General features: G+C 44.5%; 1 protein-coding gene across 1 annotated transcript in view; it reads left to right on the top strand.

Moving 5' to 3' along the window:
• Positions 1 to 18,485, top strand: part of LOC115197525 (carbohydrate sulfotransferase 8) — a 100,359-nt gene that overhangs the window by 79,643 nt on the left and 2,231 nt on the right. The window lies entirely within an intron of this gene.

The following is an 18,485-nucleotide window of genomic DNA, read 5'->3' as shown; positions in this document are numbered from 1 at the left end:
TAATACCAACATGTTTTAAGCAGACCACCATACTGCCTGTGCCCAAGAACACTAAGGTAACCTGCCTAAATGACTACCGACCTGGAGCACTCACGTCTGTAGCCATGAAGTGCTTTGAAAGGCTGGTCATGGCTCACATCAACACCATTATCCCAGAAACCCTAGACCCACTCCAATTTGCATACCGCCCCAACAGATCAACAGATTATGCAATCTCTATTGCACTCCACACTGCCCTTTTCCACCTGGACAAAAGGAACACCTATGTGAGAATGCTATTCATTGACTACAGCTCAGCGTTCAATGCCATAGTGCCCTCAAAGCTCATAAAAAAGCTAAGGTCCCTGGCACTAAACACCTCCCTATGCAACTGGATCCTGGACTTCCTGATGGGCCGCCCCCAGGTAGTAAGCCTAGGTAACAACACATCTGCCTCGCTGATCCTCAACACTGGGGCCCCTAAGGGGTGCATGCTCAGTCCCTTTCTGTACTCCTTGTTCACTCATGACTGCACAGCCAGGCACAACTCCAACACCATCAGTAAGTTTGCCGATCATCGACAAATCCTATTCCCCCTCAGGAAACTGAAAAGATTTGGCATGGGTCCTCAGATCCTCAAAAGGTTCTACAACTGCATCATCAAGAGCATCCTGACTGGTTGCATCACTGCCTGGTATGGCAACTCCTCAGCCTCCGACCGCAAGGCACTACAGAGAGTAGTGCGAATGGCCCAGTACATCACTGGGGCCAAGCTTCCTGCCATCCAGGACCTCTATACCAGGCAGTGTCAGAGGAAGGCCCTAAAAATTGCCAAAGACTCCAGCCACCCTAGTCATAGACTGTTCTCTCTGCTACCGCACAGCAAGCGTTACTGGAGCACCAAGTCTAGGTCCAAGAGGCTTGTAAACAGCTTCTACCCCCAAGCCATAAGACTCCATTTACACCACTGCTACTCTCTGTTGTTATCATCTATGCATAGTCACTTTAATAACTCTACCTGCATGTACATATTACCTTAACTAACCGGTGCTCCTGCACATTAACTCTGTACCAGTACCCCCCTGTATATAGTCTTGCTATAGTTATTTTACTGTTGCTCTTTAACTACTTGTTACCTTTATTTCTTATTCTTATTTTTTTAAACTGCCTTGTTGGTTAGGGGCTCGTAAGTAAGCATTTCACTGTATGGTCTACACCTGTTGTATTCGGCGCATGTGACTAATACAATTTGATTTGATTTGTAAAAACAACGCATGCTCACCATTGTGTATAAAAGCACATGTACACACACACGATCAAAAATGCAGACTTATATAGAATAAACACATACTGTAAACTAATCTGTAAATCCTATCATTACACAGTCCTGTCCACTCTTACATCGCAATCATGGATGTAATATTCAAGAGGGATACCAGTGGCTTATTAAAACGCCTTTAGGATCGTATTTACTGGTATGTGATGTATGACTCATGGATACAAAGACAACATATCTATAGACCAAAGCAAAGCCAACAAAACATGACAAAGCACAGAGACAGATGCAGTCAGGGCCCCAGGTGTATAAAATCGAGTACACAGCCATTAGGCTTATTAGGCTACAGCAGGTGCAAGCTTTACAATCACCCCTAAATGGATATGTAAACACTACAGTAACTAACTGCCAGTAGGTATTGAAGCTACACTATATATACAAAAGTATGTGGACACGATTTAAAATAGAGGATTCGGCTATTTCAGCCGCACCCGTTGCTGACAGGTGTATACAATTGAGCACACAGCCATGCAATCTCCATAGACAAACACTGGCATTAGAATGGCCTTACAGAAGAGCTCAGTGACTCTCAACGTGGCACCATCATAGGATGCCACCTTTCCAACAAGTCAGTTTGTCAAATTACTGCCTTGCTAGAGCTTCCCTGGTCAACTGTAAGTGCTGTTATTGTGAAGTGGAAACGTCTAGGAGAAACAATGGCTCAGTCACGAAATGGTAGGCCACACAAGCTCACAGAACGGAACCGCCGAGTGCTGAAGTGCGTATTGCTTAAAAATTGTCTGTCCTCGGTTGCAGCACTCACTATCGAGTTCCAAACTGCCTCTGGAAGCAACATCAGCACAATAACTGTTCATCTGGAGCTTCATGAAATGGGTTTCCAAGGCAGCCGTACACAAGCCTAAGATCCCCATGCGCAATACCAAGCGTTGGCTGGACTCTGGAGCAGTGAAAACGCTGGAATGATGAATCCCGCTTCACCATCTGGCAGTCAGACAGAAGAATCTGGGTTTGGCGGATGCCAGGAACACGCTACCTGCCCCAATGTATAGTGCCAACTGTAAAGTTTGGTGCAGGAGGAATAGTGGTCTGGGGCTGTTTTTCATTGTTCGGGCTAGGCCCCTTACTGTCAGTGAACGGAAATCTTAACGCTACAGCAGACAATGACATTCTAGACGATTCTGTGCTTCCAACTTTGCGGCAACAGTTTGGGCCTTTCCTGTTTCAGCATGACAATGCCCTCTCTCACAAAGCGAGGTCCATACAGAAATGGTTTGTTGAGATCGGTGTGGAAGAACTTGTCTCGCCTGCACAGATCCCTGACCTCAACCCCATCGAACACCTTTGAGATGCTCTTGTGACTGAATGGAATGCTCTTGTGACTGAATGGAAGCAAGTCCATGCAGCAATGTTCCAACATCTAGTGGAAAGCCTTCCCAGAAGAGTGGAGGCTATTATAGTAGCAAATGGGGGACCAACTCCGTATTAATGCCCATGTTTTGGAATGACATGTTCGACGAGCAGGTGTCCACATATTCTTGGTGATGTAGTGTATATATAAATTAAGGTTGGGGGCCCCCAGATAGCATATGAACACACCATAAGCAATGTCAAAACTGCACAATTTTCTCTCAGTCTCATGTCAAAATCAAATCAAATGTTATTAGTGCTTCGTAAACAATAGGTGTGAACTAACAGTAAAATGCTTACTTACTGGCCAGTACAAAAAATTCAGAGAGAAAGAAAATAGAGAAATAATAGAAAATAAGTAAAAAAACATAATAATATAAGTAATAATAGATACACAATGAGTAATGATAACTTGGCTATATACAAACTATATACAAGGTACATACAAACTAGTACAGAGTGGATGTGCAGGGGTACGAGGTAATTGAGGTAGATATGTACATATAACTAGGAATAAAGTGACAGATAGTAAACAGTAACAGCAACGAATGTGATGAGTGAATAAAGTTGGTGCAAAAAGGGTCAAAGCAGATAGTCCTGCTAGCTATTGGTTAATTATTTAACTAACTATTTAGCAGTCTTGTGTCTTGGGGTAGAAGATGTTCAGGTTCCTGTTGGTTCCAGACTTGGTGCATCCATACCGCTTGCTGTGCGATAGCAGAGAGAACAGTCTATGACTTGGGTGGCTGGAGACAATTTTTAGGGCCTTCCTCTGACATCGCCTGGTATAAAGGTCTTGGATGGCAGGGAGCTTGGCCCTAGTGAAGTACTGGGCTGTACACACTACCCTCTGTACTGCCTTGCGGTCGGATGCCAAACAGTTGCCATACCAAGGAGTGATGTAACCAGTCAAGATGCTCTCAATGGTGCAGCTTGTTTTTTACTTGTCCATTCCAAATCTTTTCAGCCTCCTGAGGGTAAAGAGGCATTGTCGTTCCCTCTTCAATGACTGTGTTGGTGTGTTTGGGCCATAATAGATCCTAAGTGATCTGGACACAGAGGAACTGAAAGCTCTCGACCTGCTCATCTACAGCCCCGTCGATGTGATTGGGGGCGCACTCGGCCCTCCATTTCCTGTAGTCCAAGATCAGCTCCTTTGTCTTGCTCACATTGAGGGAGAGGTTGTTGTCCTGGCACCACACTCTCATCGTCGTCGTTGATCAGGCCTACCACCGTCATGTCATCAGTAAACTTAATGATGGTTTTGGAGTTGTGTCCATCCACACAGTTGTGGGAGTACAGGTGGGGACTAAGCATGCACCCCTGAGAGGCTGCTGTGTTGAGGGTCAGAATGGCAGATGTGTTGTTGGCTACCCTCACCAACTGGGGGCATCAGGAAGTCCAGGATCCAGTTTCAGTGGAGGTGTTAAGTCCCAGGGTCCTTAGCTTAGTGGTGAGCTTGGAGGGCACTACGGTGTTGAACTCTGAGCTGTGGTCAATAAACAGCATCCTCAAGTAGGTGTTCCTTTTGTCCAAGTGGGAAAGGGCAGTGTGGAGTGCAATAGAGATTGTGTCATCTGTGCATCTTTTGGGGCGGTATGGGAATTGGAGTGGGTCCAGGGTGTCTGGGATGATGGTGTTGATGTGAGCCATGACCAGCCTTTCAAAGCATTTCATGGCTACAGATGTGAGTGCTATGGGATAATAGCCATTTAGACAGGATACCTCGGCGTTCTTGTGCACAGGGACTATGGTGGTCTGCTTGAAACATGTTGGTATTACAGACTGGTTCAGGGAGAGGTAGAAAATGTCAGTGAAGACACTTGCCAGTTCGTCAGTGCATTCTCTAAGTACGCGTCCTGGTAATCCTTCTGGCCCTACGTTGCTTGCCTCGAAGCGAACATAGAAGTCATTTTGCTCATCTGGTAAGCTCGCATCACTGGATGTTCATAGCTGGGTTTCCCTTTGTAATCTGTGATAGTTTGCAAGCCCTGCCACATCCAATGAGCTCCAGAGCCAGTGTAGTAAGATTCGATCTTAGTCCTGCTGTCACGCCCTGACCATAGAGAGCCCTTGTTTCTCTATGGTGTAGTAGGCCAGGGCGTGACGAGGGGGTGTTCTAGTTTAAAATTTCTATGTTGGTGTTTTGGTTTGGTTCCCAATTAGAGGCAGCTGGTAATCGTTGCCTCTAATTGGGGATCATATTTAAGTAGCTATTTTTCCCACCTGTGTTTGTGGGATATTGTTTTGTGTTTGTGCACCATGTAGTCACGTTTCGTTGTTCGTTTATTGATTTATTGTTTTTGCTTAAAGTTTCACTTTGTAATAAATATGTGGAACTCAACATCCGCTGCGCTTTGGTCCCGTTCTTACGACAGCCGTGACAGAATATCCCAACAAACCAGGACCAAGCAGCATGTTCACCAGGTGAAAGAGTTTTGGACATGGAAAGAAGTGATGGGTGGATGCGAAACCCTTTCTTGGCGGCAGACGGAAGGTAATAATGGAGGACAGCGACAACGCCAGGGTTCGCGGCCACAGAAACCCCAAGGACAACCCCAAGTTTTTTGGGGGGGCACAAGGGGTGGCCGGTTGAGCCGAGGAGAGTGCCAGAGCCCGAATGGCAAACTCTGGAGGAGCGTGTCGTCACAGAAACCCCAAGATTTTTTTGGGGGGGGCACATGGTGCTGGCGGCTGAGCCGCGGAAGGAGCCAGAGACTGTCAGGGAGGCAATGGGGAAGTTGGGAGAGAGAGAGATGAGAGAGATGTTGTGCAAGTGTGTTCTGCTCAACATCCGACCAGAGGATCCGGTTAGCAGTCCGGTGCCACCTGTGCCGGCTCCACGCATCAGGCCTTCAGTGTGCCTCCCCAGTCCGGTACGTCCTGTGCCTGCTCCTCGCACTCGCCCTGAAGTGCGTGTCCCCAGTACAGTACGTCCTGTGCCTGCTCCTCACACTCGTCCTGAAGTGCGTGTCACCAATCCAGTGCCACCTGTACCGGCTCCACGCATCAGGCCTCCAGTGCGCCTCCCCAGTCCGGTACGTCCTGTGCCTATTCCCTGCACTCACCCTGATGTGCGTGTCACCAGTCCAGTGCCACCTGTACCGGCTCCACGCACTAGGCCTCCAGTGCGCATTCACAGTCCAGAGCTTCCGACGACGGTTCACAGTCCAGAGCTTCCGGCGATCGTTCCCAGTCCAGAACCTCCTGCGACGGTCCACGGTCCGGAACCTCCTGCGACGGTCCACGGTCCGGAACCTCCTGCGACGGTCCACGGTCCGGAACCTCCTGCGACGGTCCACAGTCCGGAACCTCCTGCGACAGTCCACGGTCCGGAACCTCCTGCGACGGTCCACAGTCCGGAACCTCCTGCGACGGTCTACAGTCCGGAACCTCCAGAGATGGTCAACGGTTCGGAACCTCCAGCAACGGTCAACGTCCGGAACCTCCAGCGACGGTTAATGTCCGGAACCTCCAGCGACGGTTAACGTCCGGAACCTCCAGCGACGGTCAACGGTCCGGAACCTCCAGCGACGGTCAACGGTCTAGAACCTCCAGCGACGTTCAATGGTCCGGAGCTTCCAGGCACGGTGTCCAGTCCAGCTCCAAGGCCGGAGCCTTCCTCTGTGCCGATGCCCAGTCCAGGTACGGCGTCCAGTCCAGCTCCAGGGCGGGAGCCTTTCTCTGTGCCGGTGCCCAGTCCAGGCACGGCATCCAGGCACAGCGTCCAGTCCAGCTCCCAGGCCGGAGCCTTCCTCTGCGCCGGTGCCCAGTCCAGGCACGGCGTCCAACCCAGCTCCAGGGCCGGAGTCCTCCTTTGCACTGGTGCCCAGTCCAGGCACGGCGTCCAACCCAGCTCCATGGCCGGAGTCTTCCTTTGTGCCAATGCCCAGTCCAGGCACGGCATTCAGCCCGGCGCGATGGCCGGATCTGGGGTCTGGGCGGGGGCTACGACCTGCACCGGAGCCCCCACAGACACTAGTCACCCCCCCAAACCCTCACATTTGGTTTCAGGTTTTGCAGCCGGAGTCCGCACGTTTGGGGGGGTACTGTCACACCCTGACCATAGAGAGCCCTTGTTTCTCTGTAGTAGGTCAGGGCATGACGAGGGGGTGTTCTAGTTTAACATTTCTATGTTGGTGTTTTGGTTTGGTTCCCAATTAGAGGCAGCTGGTAATCGTTTCCTCTAATTGGGGATCATATTTAAGTAGCTATTTTTCCCACCTGTGTTTGTGGGATATTGTTTTGTGTTTGTGCATATGCACCACATAGTCACGTTTCGTTGTTCGTTTATTGATTTATTGTTTTTGCTTAAAGTTTCACTTTGTAATAAATATGTGGAACTCAACATCCGCTGCGCCTTGGTCCCGTTCTTACGACAACCGTTACACCCGCATTGACGTTTTGCCTGTTTGATGGTTTGTTGGAGGGCATAGTGGGTGTCCGGGTTACTGTCCCGCTCCTTGAAAGTGGCAGCTCTAGCCTTTAGTTCATCTCGGTTTTGCCTGTAATCCATGGCTTCTGGTTGGGATATGTACGTACGGTCACTGTGGGGACGACGTCATCGGTGCACTTATTTATGAAGCCGGTGACTGATGTGATAAACTCCTCAATACCATCGGATGAGCCCCGGGAAACATATTCCAGTCTGTGCTAGCGAAACAGTCCTGTAGCTTTGCATCTGCATCATTGGACAACTTCCGTATTGAGCGTGATATGAAGAATAGCATGAGAGGAGCTATAAAACTACAAATAAAAGTCTCTGCTCCATGGAAAAATCGGTTGAAATCCATGAAGATAGCTGCTTTTCAAAGAAAGTGACAAAGCACACAAACTCATTGCTGTACTGTATGTAAATATATGCATTCTGTGGACATTGTTTCTTGTGTGAAGGATGTATAGCTACTTTCTGCGTGAAAGTATGGAGAAATAAAAGAGAACCAACAATTTATTCATGCTCAATCTTTTATTTCATTCGTGCATCAGCCATGGCAGGGCTCGATTGAACTTAGTTCTCTGCATAATTGCTGTCATCCCACTTTGGCCCACATAACCTGAATGTAATGTATAGTAGAGCTACAGCTCCAGCTCACCTGGTCACAGTCAATAGTTGTGTGCAGAGAAGACCAGTCATGTAAATGTAAGTCACGCATTCATCAGTGAAGAGCCTGGAGAATGTAGGCTACTATACGATACGGTTGGTTTCTTGCTAATGTGTGACATAGTGTTCCCATTTTTTTCTCTACAATGGCGAATCACTTGAGAATGTGTATGTATGCATACTGTATGTACTGCATGCATAGTGTATGTCAATATGTTTAAAGCTAGAATCCTTAGTTGCTACATCCATTTTGGGATTTATAAATTAATGATATATTCCTATTGATTCTTTAAGAATATAAATTATGAATGCCTCATGAGCTTAGTTCAACTGTCGTACCCCATCAGAACCCAAAATATAAGCTTGTTTTATTCCAATGTTTGTAATCATGTAAACATATTTAAACAAACAATGTATAGCCTCAAAACATGGTTTAAACTATACATTTGATACCATGGATGGTCAGTCCTTACATCCATAGCTCTGTCTATTAATTTGAGGGTGGTTACATTTCTCCAGACCCATCCCTTAGCGTTTTAGCGAAACAGGGGTGGGGCGAACGCTTTTTTATTGTTTCAATTAAGGATTCTAGCTTTAAGTGCACTTGTCACATCGTTCGTCGGAAGGAGCGGACCAAAGTGCAACGTGTGTATCGTTCCACATATTTTATTGAACTGTGAAACTATGCAAGATACACAAATAAACTAAAGAACAAAAACAACAAACCGTGACAAAGAGGTGCAACATACACTAACTCAAATCTCCCACAAACCCAGGTGGGAAAAATAGCTACTTAAGTATGATCTCCAATTAGAGACAACGATGACCAGCTGCCTCTAATTGGAGATCATCCCAAAAAACAACAACATAGAAATACAAAAACTAAAACATAACAACATAGAAAATCTAAACTAGAAAAAAACCCTGTCACGCCCTGACCTACTCTTCCATAGAAAATAACAGCTTTCTATGGTCAGGACGTGACAACATTTACGCAATGAAACCTTTTCCATTTGGTTTGGACATTGTTCCCAGCCAGTCACACCAAATCAGAAAGATATTCTGATCTTCACAAATAATTCACACCCCTTGACTTTTTCCACATTTTGTTGTATTATAAAGTGGGATTCAAATTAATTTAATTGTTGTTTTTTGTCAATGATCTACACAAAATACTCTGTAATGTCAAGAAAAATTCTAACATTTGTAAAACAATTTTTTTAAACAAAACACTAATATATCTTAATTACATAAGTGTTCAACCCCCTGAGTGATTGCAGCTGTGAGTTTTTCTGGGTAAGTGTCTAAGAGCTTTGCACACCTGGATTGTACAATAAATATTTGTACATTATTCTTTTAAAAATTCTTCAAGCTCTGTCAAGTTGGTTGTTGATCATTACTAGACAGCCATTTTCAAGTCTGGCCATCGATTTTCAAGCCGAATTAAGTCAAAACTGTAACAAGGCCACACAGGAACATTCATTGTCGTCTTGGTAAGCAACTCCAGTGTATATTTGACCTTGTGTTTTAGGTTTTTGTCCTGCTGAAAGGTGAATTTTTCTCCCAGTGTCTGTTGAAAAGGAGACTGAACCAGGAACCTCTAGGATTTTGCCTGTGCTTAGCTCTATTCCGTTTCTTCTATCATTTCAAAAAACTAGGAAGGACGTCTGTATTTTTTGAGTGACTGGGTATATTGATACACTATCCAAAGTGTAATTTATAACTTCACCATGCTCAAAGGTATATTCAATGTCTGCTTTTAACATGTTTTACCCATCTACAAATAGGTGCTCTTCTTTGCGAGTCATTGGAAAACCTCCCTGGTCTTTGTGGTTGAATCTGTGTTAGAAATCCACTGCTAGACTGAGGGACCTTACAGATAATTATATGTGTAGAATACAGAGATAAAGTAGTCATTTAAAAATCATGTTATACACTGTTATTCCACACAGAGTGAGTCCATGCAACTTATGTGACATGTTAGTCAAGTGATCTTATGTAGGCTTGCCATAACAAAGGGGTTAAATACTTATTGACTCAAGACATTTCAGCTTTTCATTTGTAATTAATTTATACAAATTGTGAACCATAATTCCACTTTGACATTATGAGTTATTGTGTGTAGGCCAATGACATAACAACTCAAATCAATAAATGTAATTTTGTGGAAAAAGTCAAGGGGTGTGAATACTTTCTGAAAGCGCTGTAAATTCTCGAGTGGAAGGACGCTCTTACCCTTGCTAAGAAGAATTGAGACTGAAATCTACACCAACAATCATTGACTCACTTTTTAATGTGCTCAGCTCTTGGTCCATTGGGTGCAATTCTGCTGAAGCAGGCCTTATCGCTCAAATGCCTTTGCATCAGGAACAACAAATAAGGGGGACCTAAGTGATATTGCACTGTAGAGAAATGTTTCACTCTATACCCTGAAAATGTTGACTACAAACAGTACTGCAATATTGTGATAAGAACCATCCTAAGGGGATGAGTTTGAGTTTTATTCAGATTCTGACACATCACAGCTTGTATTACACTATCTTCTGACAGAGTCATTTTGTATACCCCATCAACTAATGTATGTGAGATTCTCTATGCGTGAGAGTACCTTTCGCTATGTGTACAGTTGGTTTCTGACACTATCAGTGCACATGCCCATATGACTAGTCAGAACCCACTATTCTTTGTCTGTCGACACAGAAGCTTCCATATAAATATAATTGAATGGGAATATCTGTTCTAGTAATACTACTTCTATGGAAACTCATCAGATTCTTCATTCCAACTCAGTGCCTTGACTCATTACCTCTGCACTGAGCAGGAGACACTGTGACAGGGATCGCTCTCTCACCACACAGCGCAGAGCACTGTGGAAGCCTTTCAAGTCACGCTGAAACACTCCAATATTTATAACCTTTCCATCAATAAAAGATACCCCTTCGGTGAGGTAAGAGTGGAGAAAAGCATGTGAGAGAGTGAGAGTGAGAGTGAGAGAGAGAGAGAGAGAGAGAGAGAGAGAATTTAGCCAAGCACTGTACTCTAATCTAGGGGTAGGACAAATAGTGTCCAACAGGAGGGTAACCCAGACTAGACCATACCTCAGCCTCAATGCCAGCCCACATATGTAGAGGCAGCCTCCGGTAAGAGTCATATAGACCCTTCAGTCATCGGAGAGGTGTGTCAACTGCTAAAGCTGATGTGCAAAGTCCTAGAATAGGTATCAGCCAATGTATTGGACCTTATCAGAAAACATTCAATCTAAACATGGTTGGGCATGGCTGGTGCGCTGTTGGGCGTGGTTGGTGCGCTTAGTCTAAATATTGTGCGGATGTATCAACCACACACATAATACAACACACATACCATACTCTATTTCCTCAGTCACATCAACCACACACATAATACAACACACATACCATACATTATTTCCTCAGTCACATCAACCACACACATAATACAACACACATACCATACATTATTTCCTCAGTCACATCAACCACACACATAATACAACACACATACCATACTCTATTTCCTCAATCACATCAACTGCTGGAAAAAACACACGTTTGGATGTGTATTAATTTCCTATGTACTTTACTATAACCAAATAATATATAGATATACTGTATATATTTATAAACTCAGCAAAAAAAGAAACATCCCTTTTTCAGGACCCTGTCGTTCAAAGATAATTCGTAAAAATATAAATAACTTCACAGATCTTCATTGTAAAGGGATAAACACTGTTTCCCATGCTTGTTCAATGAACCATAAACAATTAATGAACATGCACCTGTGGAACGGTTGTTAAGATACTAACAGCTTACAGACGGTAGGCAATTAAGGTCCCAGTTATGACAACTTAGGACACTAAAGAGGTCTTTCTACTGACTCAGAAAAACACCAAAAGAAAGATACCCAGGGTCCCTGCTCATCTGCAATGTCCGTACTGTGAGACGCATAAGACAGCGCTACAGGGAGACAGGACGGACAGCTGATCATCCTCGCAGTGGCAGACCACGTGTAACAACACCTGCACTGGATCGGTACATCTGAACATCACACCTGCAGGACAGGTACAGGATGGCAGCAACAACTGCCCGAGTTACACTAGGAACGCACAATCAGTGCTCAGACTGTCCGCAATAGGCTGAGAGAGGCTGGACTGAGGGCTTGTAGGCCTGTTGTAAGGCAGGTCCTCACCAGACATCACCGACAACAACGTCGCCTATGGGCACAAACCCACCGTTGCTGGACCAGACAGGACTGGCAAAAAGTGCTCTTCACTGACGAGTCGTGGTTTTGTCTCACCGGGGGTGATGGTCGGATTCGCTTTTATCGTCAAAGGAATGAGCGTTACACTGAGGCCTGTACTCTGGAGCGGGAACGATTTGGAGGTGGAGGGTCCGTCATGGTCTGGGGCGATGTGTCACAGCATCATCGGACTGAGTTTATTGTCATTGCAGGCAATCTCAACACTGTGCATTACAGGGAAAACATCCTCCTCCCTCATGTGGTACCCTTCCTGCAGGCTCATCCTGACATGACCCTCCAGCATGACAATGCCACCAGCCATACAGCTCGTTTGGTGCGTGATTTCCTGCAAGACAGGAATGTCAGTGTTCTGCCATGGCCAGCGAAGAGCCCGGATCTCAATCCCATTGAGCACGTCTGGGACCTGTTGGATCGGAGGGTGAGGGCTAGGGCCCTTCCCCCCAGAAATGTCTGGGAACTTGCAGGTGCCTTGGTGGAAGATTGGGGTAACATCTCACAGCAAGAACTGGCAAATCTGGTGCAGTCCATGAGGAGGAGATGCACTGCAGTACTTAATGCAGCTGGTGGCCACACCAGATACTGACTGCTACTTTTGATTTTGGGGGGGTTAGTCACATGTCTGTGGAACTTGGTCAGTTTATGTCTCAGTTGTTGAATCTTGTTATGTTCATACAAATATTTACAAATGTTAAGTTTGCTGAAAATAAACGCAGTTGACAGTGAGAGGACGTTTCTTTTTTTGCTGAGTTTGTGAAATGAGATCATTAACGTTTAGTTCTTGGTATATCCAGGGCTTGTACTCCTGTACCTTACGTCTTAAGACCAAAACCCAGATTTTCTTAAAAACACCAAAAGTCAAGACATAATAATACTTCTATAAACATGGTGTCGTGGTAACATAGATCCTCAATGTCCTTCAGGCTATAGGGACATTCTACTCCCATCATTAAAATGTAAATCACTGCAGGGACTCGGGAGGAACGATCATATGCAGTGGCGATTTTAGCATGTAAATCTTGGTGGGGCAAACAAAAAAAAGTGGGATGCATGCCAGCAAAGCCACAACACAACACTAAACAATATATTAATTGCACTATAACGGTGACAAACGGTGCCCACAAACTGTTAGGGCCTTCATAAAGCTGTCCCAACAACAGAGTCCCTACACCTTACCACTGCTAAACCTGGCTTTCAGCAGAGCCTTGTCTGGCAGCGAAACAGTTCATTCAGCCTCATTTACTGCCTTTAAAAAAAACATAGCTTATATGGCAGACTTGGGGCATACAAACAGACAATGAGAGCTCTTACAATATTCAATGATTAAAAAAAGGTTCTAGGCTATTTGTGAACCATGAAGTTAGAACAGTAGGCGAAATGAAGTGGTGAAAATAGACCAAATTATTAGGGTGAGGCACATTGAACGCCGTTTGGGTCTTTGTGTGTCAAAAAAGATACACGTCATATAACACTATTTGACGTGTTAAATAAGCTTTTAACTTGACATGTCAAATAACACAATTCTATTATAGAATGTTGTGTGTGTTGAATTTGCACGTGCAAGCCAAGCACCACAACTACTAACGTTATGTGTTTATAATACCGCGTTGGTGAAAATAGACCACATTATGAGGGTGAGGCACATGGGCTACTAACAGCTTATTACACAACATACACTTAGTATTACTTTCTCAGCTACAGTATACATATCTCCCTTGCATATTACATCATTTATGCAGCAGCATACAAGACATTTTTGGACTCACCTTGTGAAGGTGGCGCAGCGGTCCTTTGTGGGCAAATGTTGTCATCAAACTTTGTCATCAAAGTCTGGCATTCTCTGGATTTATGGTGGTAACTCGGAGAAAAAACCACAGCCACTCCACTGAATAACAGGATAATGTTAGTGGTTTCTTTGCAACGCTTGTAGTTAGCCACTGATTCCTTCCAAACGACTCATTGTTGAATTTGCAATTTCCAACTTGTTGTGTAATCTTTGTATACAATGGCCGATGAGCACCGATACGTTTTATCTATAATTTCTGTTCATATGACAAGGATTAAAAAGGATTTGCCAGTAGATTGTCGACTTGATGACAACTGATGATGACTGCTTGCTAAGACTTTGAAAGTAAGATGTGACAGTCCAATCAAAGCTACGGTAGCTATAACGTGATTTGATGTCATTCTATCTGTGGCCAATGACCTTGAGCCTTATCGGATGGGCTCTTCTAATATAACTCTATGGCAGAACCCAAGGGGCTAAAAGTTTCGAGCTCTAACCTTAGATTTGTGGATGATGTACTGTCCCATGAGTGACGGAAAACTGAGCCAATCATAATAGAAAACTGAGCCAATCAGGCGCAATGCTTTGTATTTTCCACTGGCTAGCCCCACCACCACAGAAAGCACTGAGCTAGGCTGAAACACCTGCATTTTGGAGCTGCCTTACTCAAGAAAGCAAAAAAGAGACCATGTTTGTATGCGGCCTTATTATCTCAACGACTTTTTTTGCAAACTGATAAGTGACACATATTAACGCCAAAATAACAAGCAAAACAGGCAAGCCCCCAAAAAAGTAATTTGGGGGATTTTAATGGTAGAACAGGTTCTGAACCTGAATGTGTAGTAGACCCTGAGGGTAATAGACATATATTTGACATATACTAGTAATAGAAATAGCTCTGACCAGGTAGCGAACAGAAATGTAAAGGAGTTAGTGCATCTCTGTTGAGCCTTAGGCCTGTGTTTTTTTAATGGTACGATTAGATGGGATTCTAACTTACTGCTCAACTCTTGGGACTAGTGTTGTTGACTATGCAATCTCAGACTTGGATCCCTCTATTAGTGCATTCACTGTCAGACCACAGACACCATTGTCTGACCGCTGCCAGATTGTCTTTTTGAAAAGACTTCGCCACCCAAAGACCACACAAACAGAGCCCTGTACACTGCTTCATCTAAATAAAACATACAGATGGGCCGCTGACAGCGCAACACACTTCAACACAACATCGCACTGCCCAGAAATTACAACGTGTATAAATGATTTCCTTTCAAGTGCATTCAGCCCAAACCTCCCTGACATAAATTTGGCTGTGAATAAATTAAATGAGATCTATCATAAAGCACCCACAAAAGAAAATGTATAAAAAACTGTTCTAATTGGAAACCTCAAAAAGAGAAATGGTTTGATGCTGAATGTAATCTCATAAGGAACAAATTGAGATCTTTATCAAATAGAAAACATCCCTAACTACAGGTTAGAGACGTTCGGTAAGAATATTGTGTCACATTGAAAGAATACAAACATAACCTAAGCTGGAAGAAACAGAAACATTATGACAACACTCTGAAAGAGATTGAAGACTCCATTGATGGAAACCTGTTCTGGGAGAAATTAAATAGTCTAAATGAACAACAGAGGAATGACCTAGACATTCAAAATGGACAACAGAGGAATGACCTAGACATTCAAAATGGTCTAAATGGACAACAGAGGAATGACCTAGACATTCAAAATGAACAACAGAGGAATGACCTAGACATTCGAAATGAACAACAGAGGAATGACCTAGACATTCGAAATGGACAACAGAGGAATGACCTCGACATTCAAAATGGACAACAGAGGAATGACCTAGACATTCAAAATGAACAACAGAGGAATGACCTAGACATTCAAAATGGACAACAGAGGAATGACCTCGACATTCAAAATGGACAACAGAGGAATGACCTAGACATTCAAAATGGACAACAGAGGAATGACCTAGACATTCAAAATGGTCTAAATGAACAACAGAGGAATGACCTAGACATTCAAAATGGCAGCATTGTAAAAGATCATTTTGAAAGTCTTGATGGCATAATACCATCTGAAGACCTTTAAACCCCCAAAATATGCAAGAAAAACTCAGCTCCCTAGAACACACATTTTAAAACAACAAGAACCCAATTGACTACCAAATTACACGATTGAAGAAAATACAAAGCATGTGGCCCTGACAGCATCAGGAATGAAATGCTTAAACACAGTCCTCCTGAGCTGTAGACTGACAGTGGAGAGACCTTAGACAGGGGGACTAAATCTGGTGCTTGGCTGGGAAGTAAGTAATTGTCACACACACACACGCGCACAAGCACAGTCACTCACATCACACACAGTAGAAACACAGTCACTCACATCACACACAGTACAAACACGCACACCTCTCTCTCTCTCAGTCCGTCACCAGCAGTAAGCCTCCACAGCTCTGGCATGTAATCGATTCTGTGACGATCAGTGTGTGACGGCCTTGACACAACTCTCTTGTCCTCCCCGCTGACACGTGCCGTCAGTCAGGTCGCCCCCCTCTTGTCATCTCTGTCACAGGCAGGCCAGGGTCATTACAGGGTTGACAGCAGCAGTGTCTCCTCACCTGTCTGCCTGCCTGCCTGCCTGCCTACCTGTCTGTCTGTCTGTCTGTCTGTCTGTCTGTCTGTCTGTCTGTCTGTCTGTCTGTCTGTCTGTCTGTCTGTCTGTCTGTCTGTCTGTCTGTCTGTCTGTCTGTCTGTCTGTCTGTCTGTCTGTCTGCCTGTCTGCCTGTCTGTGCGTGTCGTTAAGTTGCTCAGAGCAGAGAGTAAAGTTTAAGCCCCAGATTTGAGCTTAGTTAGTGATTGCCAAAGAGGGTAAGCTGAATGACAGGTGTAGAAGTGGTGGAAGTCCTGAGTCAACACTGACATTGAGGAAGGGGGCTGGTGGTGTGTGTGTGTGTGTGTGTGTGTGTGTGTGTGTGTGTGTGTGTGTGTGTGTGTGTGTGTGTGTGTGTGTGTGTGTGTGTGTGTGTGTGTGAGAGAGAGACGGGGTTATCGGGGTACATCAGGTGCAAGCTTTACAAACTTAACACATTATATTCCTTAGACAGCCAACACAGGGGCCATTGACAACTTAACATATTATATTCCTTAGACAGCCAACACAGGGGCCATTGACAACTTAACATATTATATTCCTTAGACAGCCAACACAGGGGCCATTGACAGAAGCATTACTTATTGTTAATGTATGCCTTTGTAGACATTCTTCATTCTCTTTTATAATGCTTCATTATATCCCCTCATACAATGGATAGTCTTTGTGATTTGCCTTTCTTGGGCCAAGCTCACCCAGATATATTGTTCCTTGCAAGTGTGCAAAAAGTGGGGGACCTCTTGAGAGCGGTGAGAGATTCTTGATGGCTCTTTTGACACGGCAGCAGTCGGAAAGCAGTAACCTTCAGTGTCAAGATGATCCCAGGGCTGCCGCTGTGAAGCCATCTGGATCCCCCATTACCCCTGGCACATTCACATTAGCAAGCCTCCTGTGTGTGTGTGTGTGTGTGTGTGTGTGTGTGTGTGTGTGTGTGTGTGTGTGTGTGTGTGTGTGTGTGTGTGTGTGTGTGTGTGTGTGTGTGTGTGTGTGTGTGTGTGTGTGTGTTCTAGTAAGGAGTAAGCAAGGTTGTCATTGTTATGTAGAGGATCAGTCACCCCCCATGGAGCGGCCCAACAGCCCTGCATGTATTCAGTTTTGTTTTCTTGTAGCCGTCTAGTGCTATCGAGCGATAACACATAAGATATTGAGAACTGGCACTGTGTCATTATACTGTAAATTCTAGATGCAACATTACATGAATGTATGTAAAAAAAATAGCACTGTAGTTACTGTAGTTCTCACTAGCAATATCTCTAATGACCATGTGATGTCTTGAACATCTGCTATGGTGACTAATTATGTTTTCTGATGTTTTCCTCCATCTCTTGGGTGTCTACTTCCCTCCCCCAAAAATATGTATTATTCTATGACTGATTTATAATCACAATCTGAAAGACATTTATAATTGTTCTGTGCATCCCTTGACTGTTTTGTTTGAGGCTGATTTTAAGTTCTTCTCTAACAAATCAGTTTTATGATGACAAAGCCGTTTTTGACATCCCGATTCCCCTGTCCTGTAACGATTTCTGTCCTATTATGCATGGTCACGTTTCTCAGTCGGAAAAATATCACTTGGCAAGGCTGCACTGGGAAGAGAGAATTTGTTCTCAGTAACTCAACAGTAATACAATAGGTGAAAGTGTTGATAAAACGTGATAGGTGGCCGGTAATCTAAGCGTCGCCAAGGTAACATGAGCATCACTCTTTATTTCTCTCTTTCTATCACACACACACACACACACACACACACACACACACACACACACACACACACACACACACACACACACACACACACACACACACACACACACACACACACACACACACACACACAAAGTCACACACACACACACACACAAAGTCACACAACCACACACACACACCTGGCCTCTCTATCAAAAACCTAATCTTGTGATAAAATGGAGTCTTGTCCTATAGCCCCATCTGTAATAGACACCATCTCTCCTCTA

This window comes from Salmo trutta, chromosome 7 (assembly GCF_901001165.1).
Source record: "Salmo trutta chromosome 7, fSalTru1.1, whole genome shotgun sequence".
Taxonomy (NCBI): domain Eukaryota; kingdom Metazoa; phylum Chordata; class Actinopteri; order Salmoniformes; family Salmonidae; genus Salmo; species Salmo trutta.
Note: the sequence above shows the minus strand (reverse complement) of the source record. Positions and strands in the feature narration are given on the sequence as shown.